Source organism: Vicugna pacos, chromosome 1 (assembly GCF_048564905.1).
Source record: "Vicugna pacos chromosome 1, VicPac4, whole genome shotgun sequence".
NCBI lineage: Eukaryota > Metazoa > Chordata > Mammalia > Artiodactyla > Camelidae > Vicugna > Vicugna pacos.
This window is the reverse complement of record NC_132987.1, coordinates 52873470-52883911: the sequence shown is the minus strand read 5'-3', so window position 1 is coordinate 52883911 and position 10442 is coordinate 52873470. Positions and strand designations below refer to the sequence as shown.

Genomic DNA, 10442 nt, shown 5'->3' with positions numbered 1-10442 from the left:
ACCTCAGAGTCTCCCGTGAAAGACTGGGTTACAATAGCCTCCAGCTGGCATTATTGTGGCATAATGCACAGGAGCCAGCCCAGCCACCCTCCTAAACTTGCAGCCCCCTCCCTATATTCCCGTTCTGCCTTCCCTGATTTGCTTTTTCTCCTTGGTGCTTAGCACATACTCTCTGTTTCACTTGCCATCTTCTTTACTGTCTCCACCCACCCTCAGTGTAAGCTCTTGTGGATAGAGAGTTTTGCCAGTTTGGTTCACTGCTGTACCCTCAGAATTCAGAATAGTGCCTAGCAAATGCTCAATAATATTTGTTAAAATAATAAATATTTTAGCCTATTTTTAACAGAGATTTCATCCCTACTCCAGTAACATGAGTTACTTTTTTAGTGAATATTTATAGCCTTAATTTTTAAGTTTTTTGGGGGTGGTAGTTTTTTTATTCTGTTTTAATGGAGGTACTGGGTTATTGGACCCAGGACCTCATCATGCTAAGCACAGACTCCACCACTGAGCTATACCTTCCCCCTATAGTCTTTATTATAAAGCCTTCCTTTTCCAGTAAAAATTATATTTCTAATGTAATCACATAAATATTCTGAATTCATTGTTTTCTGGAAATATAATGTCATTTCTGAGCGTCTGCAGCAGTGGTTCTGTTTAAGCCCAGGGAGGGCCAGAGAAAGGATTGTGGACTCATTTGGGACCATTGTACGCAGACTGGAGCAGAGGAACAGGGTCTGGGATGGTCAGCTGAAGCTGAGGAAACCTGAACACCGAGTGTTCTTGCACTGTTAGAACTCTACTGCTAGGTGTTATGGATGACGATGACCGTGGTGATGGAGGTGGCCAGGAAGAGCAGGTAGAGGCGGAAGAGCAGGGTGTCCATCAGGCGGCTGAACTGCATCCACCAGTCAGCTAGTTGGGCCCTTGTCAGTCCTGAGCCCCCATTCGGCTCTGCCTCTCTGGATCCCAGCTCCTTCCCGCCTAGCTCCCCCGGCTCCTTCTGTCCTGTGGAGAAGACAGACTCAGCCATGAAGTGGGAAGGAGGCAGGATTAGAGAAGTGAGGGACTGGGAAGTTGGGCCTAGTGCAGGGAGTGTGGCCAGTGCAGACTTCCCTTACCAGGCAGGTGGATGGGTGTGAGGCCAAGGCTCACATTCTCCTTCCAGAGAGCAATGGGGCAGCACTTCCTTGGGCTGGTGCAGCGCATAAGCAGGGAATGGAGCCAGCGAGGCATGGGTGGGGGCTGGGTGGTGGCCAGGTGCAGCAGGTAGGTGATGAAGATGGTCTCCAGCAGGCTGACCACCATCAGCGACAGATACAGGACAAAGTAGACACTTGGGTGGCAGGAAGGCGTACACTGAGTGAGTTAGGTCCAGAGGAACCACCAAGCCCCTCTTTCCTCTGTCTTACACAGAGAACCTTTTCTAAGGTGACCACTTTCTCCCTTTGCCTTAGCTGCCTCTGCTGATCTAGCCAGTTCACCTGCCTACCCTGCCTCCTTTTTTGCCTTTTTCCAACAGTGGGATGGGGACCATACTGAGGAGGGAGGTGCCACTGGCAGGGAGTAAGTTGCTCATCGTGGACAGGAAGATGTTGTAGCCCAGCAGAAGTGTCATCTTGAATGGGGCACAGTTCCCAGTTTCTGCTGGCAGGAAGAAGCTGAGGGTGTCGATGGCCATCAGAAAACTATTGGGCACCAGAAAGTTGATAGCGTAGAGGGTGGGCCTGTGCCTTATGGCCACCTTGTGGGGAGGAGAGAGCACTGAGCCAGGGGAGACTAGGAATAAAGGGAGACCAAAGGGATGATTCCGCCCCTTCCTTCCTTGACGTCCTCACCCAAGCAGGGCTTTTTCTGGGGCTGGATGAAGAGCAGCTTTCATATGACTAACAGGACTCCCCATACTTACCAAAGAAAACTTAGGCCAGAGCTGGTAGATTCAGAGAGGAGGGCTGCTTTGGGGGACTCGAGAGAGGAAGGCTGTGAAGGTAATGGTGCCTAGGGGCTTTCTGGTCTTAGGGCGAGAAGTGGGAGGCTCTGGGACTTAGAGGGGTCTAATGAGAGAGGTATGGGGGTGGACAGCCATGCCAGAATCTCTGGCCTTACACAGAACATGATCTGGTCAAAAAAACTGGAGCCCACAGACATCTTCGGGGTGGCCTTGTAGATACACAGGAGCTCCCACTCCCCTTGTGTGTGGCCAGTGTCACGCGAGGTGTCCGTTATCTCCCACACTTCCTTGTCCATGCCCAGCAACATGTTTTCCACTGCAGGGGAGACAAACACTCACTTGGCACACATCTGTTCAGCACCCACTCTGAGAGAGATGGCCCACTAACATGACTTCCTTGGCGCCCAATTGCCTCCTTTCAATTCTGGGCTTTCTCAGGAAGTCTTGTCCCCTCCTATGTTCAACTCCTTCCCACCCCACCATCCACACACCCTCATTTAGCAAATACTCCATGTCCCTTTTTTGTGCATTAAAAAAAAAGACTTCTGTGTGCTTTTTTGTTGTCCCACTGGTTGATCTCATTTTTCACCCCATGTGAGAACCCCCACTGCAACTCCCCTGTGTAGAGGAAAGAGCTGAAGGTGAGCATGTAGTTCTGTTGGTCAAAAGGAAAGTAGAAGATGTCCAGGCTGCAGATGCTGGTCACCCACATTGGTTTGTTATATGCAATGTGACCGTCAATCATCACATATGTAGAGAGGCCATCCGGGGTCTGATCCACATCCATGGTAAGTAACAGAAAGGAAGGGAGGCAGATGCTCTGGGTTTCACATCAGTTTAAATTTTGTCGTTAAGGCAGTACTTTCCCATTTTGCCACTCCACCATCTCTTCTGCCTACTACTTTCTCATTCCTAGGGGATAAGTTGATGAGCTGCAATTGTGCTCCTCCCTGAAATAAGTTTTCAGTGGCCCAGGTGCCTGGGTTTGCCCTGCATTGCTCTGGCCTGCTCCTTGCAGAAGGGTCTTCCCCCCAGCTCTACCCCGCCCTGATACCCATGATTCCACAATGAAGATGTCTGGGAGCCACATGTTCTCAGCTGTCACAGTGAGTTTGTTGATATCACCACATTCTTCTGGTGACCCAGCTGACAGATGGGTGACTCTAGATCTAGAGCACAGGGCCCAAAGGGATGGTTATAGGTGAAACCTGGAGCTAGTTTATGTCAACATCTCCTGCCCTTCCAGTCCCTTAAAAATGCATACATATGTATGTACTTTTTTTCTAAATGTATGTACTATGGGTGTATGATAAAACTTCAACCATTCCAGAAAGGTATAATATAAAAAGTAATTTTCTGCCTCCTCAGTTCACTCCAACTCAGTTCATACCCCCAACTCAGTCCCAATACTAACAGTTTCTTGTATATCATTCTAGGAAAAAAACAAATATTCCAGTATTCATTTTTATTTATACAGATAGAATCATACTGTGCACATTGTTATGCATTGTGCTTTGTTTGTTTATTAAACCACATTTCCTTTTAAACTCTGATTCCTCTTCCCTTTCTGGTGATAGTGTCCCTCTTCTCTGGCTAACAAAATCTTATTGGCCTTTCACTTCCTGCTCAAAGGAACTCTTAAGCTAGGTGCTAGATACATTTGGGACTTGAAGCTTATTTAGGGGCTTCCAACTGTATTGCCCTCCTTCCTGTTTTATCCATCTGTCTTTCAAAGTTAATTGGCCTTCCAGAAAGTAATTTGTCACCAGCACTAGCCCCATTCTGGTTGGATTTGGTATTCTCTTGGGCCCTGTCAATTTCAACAAAATGTGATTTTTGCAAACAGAGCCAGAAAATCAGACAAGGAGAAAGAGGGAAGAAGAAAGCTGAGCTTACATACCAACTTTAACCACAGAAATGACGTCCGCAGCTGAAGTTGTGCATACTGACAAAAAAGAATACCCATCCAGGATCATTACTGTCATGAAATTAGGTCCTAGTCTACCCCTTACCTTTGTTTCCTAAGTGGTCCCATGTGACAGTTCAGCTTTTCAATTACAAGTCCCAAAAGAAAGGTCAGAAAAATGCAGGTGGTATAGAGATTGGAGGGAAAAAACAGCAGGGGAGCCCACTGGGAATCTGTTTTTTAATAGGTTATTCCCATAAGAGCAAGACTCAAGGACAAATGGTCCCTACAGAAATGTCACTGCAGCATTCCGCTTCATGTCCCTCCACCCCAAAGGTGAACATCTAGCTTGTATAGAATCCATTCAGGGAACTCACTGCTCACCACCAGACAGGTGCAGTGTTGGGCTGACAGGGTTCTTGCTTCCTGTTAGCAGCCTATGGGAAGAATGTAGGAGTCCAAACTCACCGCTTCCAGGGTGGCAGACAGGGTGAGGGAGATGTTGACGTGAGTGGAGATGCTATAGTTGATGACTGGACAGAAGTCCTTCTGGTTAAATATAGCCTGGAAGACAGCAGGGTCTACCCCATGCTGGTCAAAGCTGCGCAATTGATGGCGAAAGTGTTTGCCTTTCCTGCAGAGAGCAGAGACCCTGTGAGATGGAATAGGGTTTTTGTGTTTTCTAAGTGAGAGGAATGCCAGGGCTGGGGCCTGAGAATCTCTCTTCAGAGAAACAAAATGTAGGCATGGGGTGAGCATTTGAGTCCCTCCTTCCTGGGCCAAGACTAACAAAGGCCACGTTCTTCCTGCCAAGGCTGGGGAGGATGGGCTGGGCTGGTAGGCAAATGGTGGAAGTCGATGTGGTGAGCTGAGTCAGGGCTCAGACCGTTCTTCCTGTGCTTTTGCTCCCAGATAGGCCTACCCACATCTGTATGCAAACAGCCTCTCTGGGGAGGCCTGTGCCTTTCATAGTCGTAACTCTAAAGTTTTGGTTTTGTCTGACCATGCTTTTTTCTCTCTAGCTCTATTATGATTCTACCTCACAGACACCAAACAAAATTCCCCTAAAATTTTGTTTCTCAATATTCCCTTCCCACTTTCATGTTTTCTCATTTCCTAAAGGAAAAGTTTGGAGAGAAGTAAACATGAGTGTGGTGTAATATGGGTGGGGACTTAAGGAATGTAATATTCAGTGTGAATTTCTTGACTACTTACAGTGTTCTGTGCTCTGTGACCTTCTTCAATCCAATGACTTCCTCCAAGATCTGTGGGAGGCATTTCCAGCATCTTCAGCTTGACAAGCCCTCACTGATCATCCACTATGTGGTTGATGGAGCTGGATGATGAAATGTAAAAGCCCTTCTGGCCACCTCGCCTGCATCCCAAGCCCAGATGCCTCTGTGGCTGTTCCTGTAGTCATAGCCCAGCAAGTTCTCTCCCATTCCCGTGTCTCTTTTACTGTTCCCCCATACCACTTAATGCACAAGGTACACCTCCAAACTAAGGAGAAACATATCTCCGCGGAAGCAAATGTCATCCTTTCCCCTGCACATCCCCTCCTCTACAAGATCTTCCCAAGTAAGGTGGGGAAGGAATTATGTTACTGTCAACAGGACCCAAGCTACCCTGTTCATAGTTACTAATCTTGGTAGAAAGGGAAAGTTGAACATCATAAAGGGATGGGAACAGAGAGGTGGTAAAATGGGAGAATAGACAAGTTGGTTGATACTTATGCAGGCAAATAAGAAGGGGCTGCGTGTATCGATCAGTGAGAGGGGTTTTTCATCTGTCCCCAAAAGAAGACAAAACGTAGATACTACATAGAAAGGAAGTGTTTAACCCAGCTATTTTAGGTGCTTTCTAGTTCTGGGGATGAGAGGGTTTTCAGATTTTTCCCAGAAAAGCATTCCTATCTTTCCCTGTTCTCTCCCCATCTTACCTTGAAGCATAGGGCTGACAATGAGGCAGACGAGGAATCTGCCCCCACCCCCCGATGGCAGACCAACCCTCTTCCATCCTCTTCTTCTGGACTCTTCTCTGGGGACTCACCTGGAGCCCCCAAACCCTGGAGCTTAAAGGAGTCTGGACCACACCTTGGTTCCTGGTTTTGAATACTGCTCATGACAGGTGACCACTCAAAAGGCTGTGGCCAGAGAGGTCACAGCAGAGTGTCCTGCTCTGACTCTGTCCAGGTGTGCTTTCTGGTCTCCAGGAGGAGAGGAAGTTGGGCCAAGTCTAGAAGAGAAGTATCTGTTTAGCAGCCTTGTCTAGATAAGTGGTTTTGAATCTGAGTTACAAGGACCTTTCAGAGAAAATGCGGGACTTGGGAGATGGGGCAGGTGAGGTCATTGATAAAGGGTCTCATCAGGTCCTTCTGGAACTAAATGTGCCTCAGAGAAAGGGAGTGGACCCCTGGGAAGGGGATGGGTATTCTCTCTTGTGGTGGGGACACTTGCTAATTTCGCAAGGCAAGACCATGTAATTATTTTGTTGCAGACCTAAAAATATATCCTTTACCCAGCTATGGACATTGGGGATTACTGTCAATACTGGTTAAGATGCTTGCTTGAGAAGTTAAGCTCCTTTTTTGTGACATAAACTTAACAGAATCCTGTCCCTGCAGCTAGCACCACCGTCCAGATCTGCATCATCCCTCATCTGTACTATGGGAATAGCTTCTTCACAAGGTTTCCTCTATCCAGTTTCCCCCAATTTAATCCTTTATTTTGCCATTTTCCCTAAAACAGGACTCTCCTGCTTATCCTTCTTTATCTAATGTCTCTAAGGACCTGCACCCTGGCACCATCAAGTAATGTGTGTGAGTAGCAAAATCATTTGATAAGCTTTTTTAAAATACCTGCACTCACACCGTCCCACTCCAGTGGAGGGCTGTGTGTTTATTTAAAAGCTCCCCAGATGGTTCTGATTCACACTCACTTTGTTGAAAACCTTTGAGCTGGGCTATATTGAGACACCACAATCACTTGATATTGATACACTTAAGGTACAGAACATTAACACCAGGATCTTTCATATCACCCTTTTATAGCTACAACCACCTCCTTCCCCATTCAGTCCACCACTTGGCAACCATTCATTTGTTCCCCATTTCTACACTTTTGTCATTTCAAGAATGTTATACAAATCAAGTCATACAGATATAACCTTTTGGGATTGGCTTTTTTCACTCAACAAAATTCTCTGCAGGTCCATCCAGATTGTTACACATGTCAGTACCCACCTCTTTTCATTGCTGAGTAGTATTCCATGGTGTCGATGTACCACCATTTGTTTATCTGTTTAACTGGTAAAGGACTTCTAAGTTTTAAGGGAAAATACTATGTCCTCTATTTTACCCACAGCACTTCAAACACCAAATATGTGGGGTTTCCCCCCTCACATCAAGCAATTCTGACATTAACTACCCAGGGTTAGTGCAGACCCCACAGGTAAAAGTCTCATCCCCACAAGACTGCTCCCTACTTCAGACACCAGTCACAAACCCAGGCTTCCCATACTTCTGAACAACTGACTATGAATTGGCAGTTCCCACAACCCCATCCTCAGGTTTGACAATTTGCTTTAGTGGCTCACAGAACTCATGAAAATACTTTTGTTTACTGGTTTATTATAAAGTGCATAATAAAGGATACAGATAAACAGCCAGATGAAAAGATATACAGGGCGAGGTCTGGAAGGGTCCTGAGTGCCAGAGCTTCTGTCCCTGTGGAGTTGGGATGCACCACCCTCCTAGCCCCAGCATGTAGCTGTGTTTGCCAATCCAGAAGCTCTCCAAACTCCATAGTGCGGGGATTTCCTACGGAGGCTTCATTACATAGGCATGATCGCTTACCAACTCAATCTCCAGCCCCTCTCCACTCTGCAGAGGCTGGGGATTGGAGCTGAAAGTCTCAAGTTTCTAATCATGGCTTGGTCTTTCTGGTGACCAGCACCCATCCTACAGCTGTCCACGAGTCCACCGAGAGTCACCTCATGAGAACAAAAAGTGCTCCTATCATCCGGGGAACCCCAAGGGGTTTAGGAGGTCTATGTCAGGAACCAGGATCAAAGACTAAATATTAGAACAAAAGATGTTCCGAACACCCCTGTCACTCAGGAAATTACCAGGGTTTTAGGAACTCTGTGTCAGGAACTGGGAGCAGAGACCAAATATATTTTTCTTCACAGAGTTGTTTTCAGTTTTTGTCTATTATGCATAGAGCTGCTAGAAACATCTGCGTTCCAGTTTTTGTGTGAACACAAGTCTTCTGAAATAAACACCCAGAAGTGCAGTTGCTGGGTTATATGGTATTTGCATGTACAGGTTTTTTTTAAGGAAACTGCAATACTCTTTTTCAGAGTGGCAGTACCATTCTACATTATCACTAGCAAGGTGTGAATGATCCAGTTTTTCTGTATTTTTAGAAGTTTCAAATTTCAAGCTAGGATTTCTTAACACCCTAAACTCATAAGCATAAATTCAGCAATGTTGAAAATTTAAAACTTTTGTTCATTAAAGGACACTAAACATGGTAAGTCAAGTAACAAACTGGGAAAATATGTTTGCAACACATGTAACTGATAAAATAATAATAGAAAGAATATAAAACATATCTATGAATAAAACAATAACAAAAACTCCAATCCATTAGGAAAATAGGCTGAAGACATGGACTGGCATTTTATAGAAGAGTATACACAATCAATAAACAATAAGAAGATACTCAACCTCATTTACAATTGTGGAAAGTAAATGAACTTAAAACCACAAGAAGATACAATTTCAATAGATACAAGACTCAATAGATGGCAAAAATTTAAAAGTTTGATACTAGGAGTGTTGGTGAAGTTGTAGACCCACAGAAACTCCTACACACTGTGAGTGGGAGTAAAAACACTTTGGAAAGCAATTTGCTATGATTTCCTAAAATAGAATATGTGCACATTGTAAGAACCGGCAGTTCTACTCCTGGGTATATACTCTAGCAGAGCACTGTTAAATACATAGCTACTAGTCACATGTGGCTATCAAAATTTAGATGAACTAAAGTGCTCAATAGCCACACGTGGCTGGTGGGTACAGTATTATTGCACATAGTTATATAATGGAATGCTATTATGCAGCAAAGTGTTGAATTAAGTTTACCTTACCTATCAACAAGGTTAAATCTCAAAAGCATAATATTGAATAATAAAAACAAGGTGCAAAATATATCCAGTATGATATGATATAACTTGTATGTATATTCTAGGATATATATATTTAAACAACAGATTGTTTAAAATATGTAATAGGCAGTAAAATGAAAACAAAAAGTAAGAGAATAATAAATATAAAATTTAGAACAGTTATTACCTCCTTGGAGGAATGGGAGTTTGGATATGCTTGGGAAGTCCCTTATGGAAGACTTCAAAGACATTAGTGGTGGTAGGAGGGGAATGCAAAAGGACTTTTACTTTTCACTTTACACTCATATGTAACATTTATGTTTTTTCCCCTATGCACACATTTATAAAGTTGTTTTATTGAGGTATAATTGGCATAAAATAAACAGTTTGAAGACTCCATTTTGTGGGGAAGGTATAGCTCAGTGGTAGAATGTGTGCTTAGCATGCATGAGCTCCTGGGTTCAATCCCCAGTACCTCCATTAAAACAAATAAATAAGTAAAAACCTAATTACCTCTCCTCCAAAAAAAATTTTAAGAAAGACTCCACTTTGACAAGTTCAGGATAATGAACATATCCATCATCCTCCAAATTTTCTTTGTTTCCCTTCGTAACCCCTCCCCCCTGCCCTTCCCCATCCCATCTGACCCCAGGAAACCACTGATGTGTTGCTATATGTTACTTTTATACTTCCTAGAATTATTGCATCCTTTCTTCTTTCCTTAAGTATCTATTTAAAGCAGTACATTTCCTTTGGAATGTTTATCTCCGTCAAGTTTTGTTATGCACTAGTTTCAATTCTAAGAAACTTTAAAAACTCAATTATTTATTGATTTTTGACCTATAAGTTATTTAGAAGCATACTTTTTAGTCTAATAGAAGAGGAAGAGGATTATTTTTTGATATTTGCTTCTAGTTTAATTGTGACTTACGAGGCAGCAGAAGAAAGTGATTAAGCGTATGAACTTTAAAGCTGGACTCCTTCAGTGCAAATCCCAGGTCCGCCATTTATAAGCTGTATGATCTTGGGTATGTTACTTAAGTTACTTAACCTGTTTGCCTCAGTTTCTTGATCTAGAAGATGGATGATGGTAATAACTCTTACCTCATCATGTTGTTACGAGGGTTAAATGAAGTGATAATTAGAAAATGCTTAGAACAATGCTGGTACATAATCAGCACCATGCAAGTGTTTGTTAATGATAATAATAATAATTTCAGAGAACACAGTCTGATTGCTACCAAATTTTGAGACTTACTTTATAGTCTATACATAGTTAATTTTTGTAAATATTCCAAGTGTAGAGTTCTATATATTCGTGTTAAATCTAATTTAATTGTATGGTTAAAGTCTATTATTTTTTCACTAATGTGTTATCACGGTCATGTTGAGATGTGTTGAATCTCCAACTACAAT

At 43.6% G+C, this 10442-nt stretch overlaps 1 pseudogene; it reads right to left on the bottom strand.

Moving 5' to 3' along the window:
• Nucleotides 1-805: 805 nt before the first annotated feature.
• Nucleotides 806-10138, bottom strand: LOC102531920 (5-hydroxytryptamine receptor 3C-like; annotated as a pseudogene).
• Between the last annotated feature and the right edge of the window lie 304 nt (nucleotides 10139-10442).